This window comes from Nicotiana tabacum, chromosome 2 (assembly GCF_000715075.1).
Source record: "Nicotiana tabacum cultivar K326 chromosome 2, ASM71507v2, whole genome shotgun sequence".
In the NCBI taxonomy this organism is placed as follows: Eukaryota; Viridiplantae; Streptophyta; class Magnoliopsida; order Solanales; family Solanaceae; genus Nicotiana; species Nicotiana tabacum.
The window spans coordinates 29,577,155-29,583,102 of record NC_134081.1 but is presented as its reverse complement, the minus strand read 5'-3'; positions in this window follow the sequence as shown (position 1 = coordinate 29,583,102).

Here is a 5,948-nt window from a genome sequence, read left to right as displayed (position 1 = left end):
GATCTGCAACACCAGAGTCTCCCTCTACCTTGTTTAAAATTTCTGTCTACTACCTTTCAGACAATAGTTGTATTAGTTTTGTATATTCTCTAGATTGCTCATGCACTTGTGGCACCGGGTTTTGGGGGGCTTTTAGCATTCATGTATTGTTGTACTTATCATTACTGTCACTACGGTTGGTGTATTTCTCATGCTGGTATTTGTTTTGAGAAAAGATTATGTACGGTTGCATGGGATCTTACTTACTTCGTTCTTTTAAAAAGGAAGCTTTTGCTTTAAAAAGTTAAAAAGGGATAACTAAATTGTAGGTTCACTTGTGGGCTTACCTAACAGAAGCGTTAGGTGCCATTGCGATGTATCACGGGTTTTGTTTCGTGACACCGCCTCCTCGACTGGATGAACCCTCAATTGAACCTTCAGTGTAGCAATATTTTTTGATCTTAACTTCCGGACCTGTCTGTCCAACATAGCCACCGGCTCCTTAACATAAGTTAAATCCTTGTCCAATTGGAGTGAGCTGAAGTCTAAAAGATGAGACAGATCACCATGATACTTCCGGAGCACCAAAACATGGAACACCGGATGAACTGCCGATATGTGGTAATGCAAGCTTGTAGGCCACCTCCCCTACTCTCTTAAGGATCTCAAAAGGACCGATATACCTGGGGGTCAACTTTTCCTTTTCCCGAACCTTATCACACCCTTCATAGGTGAAACCCGAAGCAAAACCTCTCTCCGCTCATGAATGCTACATCACGAACCTTCTGATCGGCACAACTCTTCTTCCTAGACTGCGTTGCACAAAGCTGATCCTGAATCAACTTGACTTAATCCAAGGCATCGCGAACCAAATCAGTGCCTAACAAGCTAGCCTCACCCGGCTCAAACCAACCAACTGGAGAATGACACTACCTCCCATATAGGGCCTCATAAGGAGCCATCTGAACACTCGATTGGTAGCTGTTGTTATAGGCGAACTTTGCAAGAGGCAAGAACGAATCCCAAGAACCCCCAAAATCCATAACGCAAGCGCGTAGCATATCCTCTAAGATCTGAATAATGTGCTTGGACTGCCCGTCCGTTTGGGGTTGAAATGTTGTGCTCAGCTCAACCCGTGTGCCTAACTCATGCTGCACAACTCTCCAAAAATGCGATGTGAACTGTGTTCCTCGATCGGAGATAATGGACACCGGCACACCATGAAGATGAACAATCTCACGAATATGGATCCGAGCTAGTTGCTTTGAAGAATAGGTAGTTACCACCGGAATAAAATGAGCTGACTTGGTCAACCTGTCCATAATCACGCATACTATGTCAAATTTCTTCAAAGTCTGTGGGAGCCCAACATTGAAGTCCATGGTAACACACTCCCGTTTTCACTCAGGAATCTCAAGTTTTTGAAGCAAATCGCCCGGCCTCTGAGGCTCGTACTTTACTTGCTGTCAGTTCAGTCACTGAGCCACATACCCCACTATATCTTTCTTCATTCTCCTCCACCAATAGTGCTACCTCAAATCCTGATACATCTGAGTGGCACCCGGATGAATGGAGGTCCGCGAACTGTGGGCCTCCTCAAGGATAAACCCACGCAACCCCTCTACATTGGGCACACATATACGACCTTGCATCCACAACACACCGTCATCTCCGATAAAAACCTCCTTAGCATCACCATGCTGTACTGTGTCCTTAAGGACAAGCAAATTGGGATCGTCATAGTAACGCTCTCTAATGCACTAATATAATGAAGACCGAGAAGACACACAAGAAAGAACCCGGTCGGGCTCCAAAACATCCAATCTAACAAACTGATTAGCCAAGGCTTGAACATCAATGGCTAGTGGCCTCTCTGCTTCCAGTAGATATGACAAACTACCCATACTCTCTGCCTTTCGGCTCAAGGCATCGACTACCACATTGGCCTTGCCCAGGTGGTACAAAATAGTGATATCACAGTCTTTAAGCAACTCTAACCATCCCCGCTGGCACAAATTAAGATCTTTCTGCTTGAACAGATGCTGGAGACTTCGGTGGTCGGTATAGGCCTCACATGGAACACCGTACAAGTAGTGCCTCCAAATCTTCAATGCATGAACAATAGTTGCCAATTCTAAGTCGTGCACAAGATAATTCCTATCATGAACCTTAGCTGTCGAGACGCGTAGGCAATAACCCTATTGTCTTGCATCAACACCGCACCAAGTCCACTATGTGACACATCCCAATACACGGTGTAAGACCCCAAACCCGTAGGCAACACTAATACTGGGGCTTTAGTCAAAGTAGTCTTGAGCTTTTGAAAGCATGCCTCACACTCCTCATACCATCTGAAAGGAGCACCTTTCTAGGTCAATCTAGTCATAGGTGCAGCAATGGATCAGAAACCCTCTATGAAGCAGAGACAATACCCGGTCAAACCAAGAAAACTCTGGATCTCAGCAGCTGAAGACGGTCTAGGAAAAATTTGAACTATTTCAATCTTCTTCGAATATACCTTAATCCCCCAACTCGATACCACATGACCCAGAAACGCCATCGAATCAAGCTAGAATTCATACTTTTAGAATTTTGCATACAACTTCTTCTCTCTCAAGGTCTGGAGAATTAGCGTTCTGTTCGGTGACTTAAGCTCTCGATTCACTTTGTATTGTATATTATGACTTGCATGTGGGGTCGGATTTGGTTATCGATTAATCCGAGATTGATTTGGAAGAATGATTCTTGTTTTAGAAGCTTAATTTGTAAGAGTTGACCGAATTTTGACTTTTATTTAGACAACTCTAAAATGGTGTTTTGATGATTCCAATAACTTCGTATGGTTATTTTGGACTTAGGCGTATGTCCGGATTTGAATTTGGAGGTCTGTAGGTTGATTTGATGCATTTTGGCGAAAATTGGAAAGTTAAAGGTTTGGAAGGTTAAGAGGTTTGATCGGGAGTTGACTTTATTGATATCAGGTTTGGATCATGATTTCGGGAGTTGGTATATCCCCGTTATGTTATTTTGGACTTACATGCAAAATTTGAGTTCATTCAAAATTGGTTTGATATGTTTCAGCATTAGTTTTAGAAGTTGGAAGTTCATTAGTTCATTAGGCTTGAATCGATGTGCGATTCGTGGTTTTGTTATTGCTCGATGTGATTTGAGGCTTCGAGCGAAAGCAGAGAAGAGATATCCTTAACATACCTTATAGAAATACTGCACCTTAACCTACAACAATGACAGTGAAGCTATTGTCAAGTTACGAATGACTCTCTCATTTATATAACGATAAGTGACTTAATCTGTAACAAACAAATGGGCAACATTTCCCTTGCTTTTACTGCTCCCTCAAGCCTACTATAGGCAAGACAACAACATAATAAAATCAACAACTCGAAACAACCTAACTACAATGTGAGACCTTTAATACAACAAAAACCCCAAATATACCATAACACACCAAATCAACAAATGCAATGACGAGTGACCAGACACTACCCTACCACATGTGGCATTTGTTCATGCCTTTTATCCTTCCAAAATCCATAAATCAGGAGCAGAAGAGGCCAACACGAGTAGACTATAAAACAATCCGCTAAAAGTGAAATAAATCGAACTCACGACTTTCGATTACCGTCCCTTGAGTTCTAACTATTAGGAAATGAATTTATCAACCTTACTTGATATTTAAAAGCTTAAATACATAAAGTATGTATTTTTTTAACTATGAAGTACCTTCCAAAACTCAAACTACAAAGAAAAGGAGAGATGGTATAATGATACTTACGATGTAGGGATCGTTCTAATGTTATCGCTTCTTGATTTCATACCCAGGATATTTATCTTCTTTGAAACTCTTGTAGAGAGCTTAAGGATAGGTTTATGGGGGTTCTCTGTTCGTGTTCTATTAAAAATGAAGAGAAAGATGACTTAAAACCTATATATATCAAATTTTGAAAAGTCAAAGAGGTGCTAGCTTGGCACCCTAGCATTGGCCCTTCTTCAGACGCTCATATCGTTTTATCCGGATGTCGTATGAATGAACGGTTAAGAGTGCTGAAAACTACATTCCATGAAATTCAATTTTGTATATAATATGTCCCAAAAATACCTCTTATAACGCATGAAATATATCGTTCAAAAAGCTTCATTACAAGGCAAATCCTTAGTCAGTTTTCCGCAACTTAAATCCGATTTTTTCCAAACTTTATATTTTATATCCAAACATCATATATAGTCATATTATGAATTTAAACTCATTTCAATCATGATTTACAAGTCTCATATTCATTATACGTCACATTGGGGCGCACGGGATGTAACAAATTCCAAGTATATTGGGTGAAAATCGCAGTTATACTTGACCTAATTTTCAGCACATTTATGAATGTAATTTGTGATGAAGTTTGCCAACTTTTGTATTTTGGAACTTTTTGGTATGTTAGGACGGGGTCTCAAGGGCCTCGGGTGTGTTTTGAATGGGCTACGGGCCATTTCTCCATGTATTGGACTACTGATTGCTCTTATCTGGTGTTCTTCATTGCGGTCGCAATGAAGCAACCACGTTCGCGTAGAGTTCTGTGGAAGCCGATATTTTTGTTCTTCGCGGTCGCAATTTGAGATACGCGATCGCGTACAAGGGAAGTTGGAAGAGGAATCAGGCCTTTGTTGTCCGCAATCGCGTGAATGACACCGCGTTTGCGTAGTGAGCTGAGGCAGTGTGTCGCGTTCACGAAGAAAGTTTGGTCATCTATTGATTTTTGTTTCCGTGATCGCGAAGCAAATTCCGCGATTGCAATTAGTAAATACCTGGGCAGAATTATAAGTACTCTATTTCTAGAGTTATGATATTTTTATCATTTTTTGAGTTAGAGAGCTTGGTTTTGAGTGATTTAGGAGGGGGTTTTCACGTGTTAGATTGGGGTAAGTGTTCGGCTCGGATTTTATTATATTTTATGATTCCATATTTATTTTTACCATCAAATTAAAGATTTGAATTGGAGAAATTGGGGATTTTTGTAAAAACTTTCTAAAATGTAAAATGAGGATTTGAAGGCCGATTTGATGTCGTAATTGGAAAATTTTGGTATGGTTGGACTCGCATCGGAATGAGCGTTCGGATTGTAAGTTTTGTTGGGTTCAGAGGTGCGGGACTGGGGTTGACTTTTTTGGTTAACTTTGTATTTTTCAATAAAGATCGAAGCTTTATTATCCGGAATTATTTTCTATGGATTTTATTTATGATATTAAGTTATTTTGGTTAGTTTCGAGCCCTCCAAAGGTTGTTTCACATGCGAAGGTCATTTTAGAGTTTTGATTTAGCTTCTTTGAGGTAAGTATCTTGCCTAACTTTGTGTGGGGGAATTACCCCTTAGGATTTGGGATTTATTGTATTATTTGAATTATGTGAAAGATGTGTACGCGAGATGACGAATGCGTACTCAGACTTAGACGTGAAAATTGGCCTGTTTAGACTCTTAGGTTTCCTTCATGTACTTATTTGAAGTTGTTACATATTATATCATTTATTTTTCAAGTTTGTTCTTTCATGTATTTATTTGAAATTGTTAGCATGTGTTATATCTTTTATTTGTCATGTTTAATATCACATGCTTTATTTGAAGTTGTTGTTACATGCCATATCCTTTATTGTTATCACATGCCATGCTTTATTTGAAGTTTACTCTTATATGCTTTATTTGAAGTTGTTACCTCTTTTATTGTAATGTTACCTCCTTTATTAATTAGTTACTCTTAATTGAAATTGTTGTTACATGATATCCTTTCGTTGTCGGCTTATTCTCATGCATTTAGACGTAGTTGCTAGTTCATGTCATCTCTTCATTGTTAGGTTATTTCACACCGTAAAATTTGGAAGTTTGTCATTTCATGGAAATACCTTCATTATTGAGTTTATTCTTAAGCAATTAATTGGAGTTGAAGTTATTGAAAGTCGTTAATCT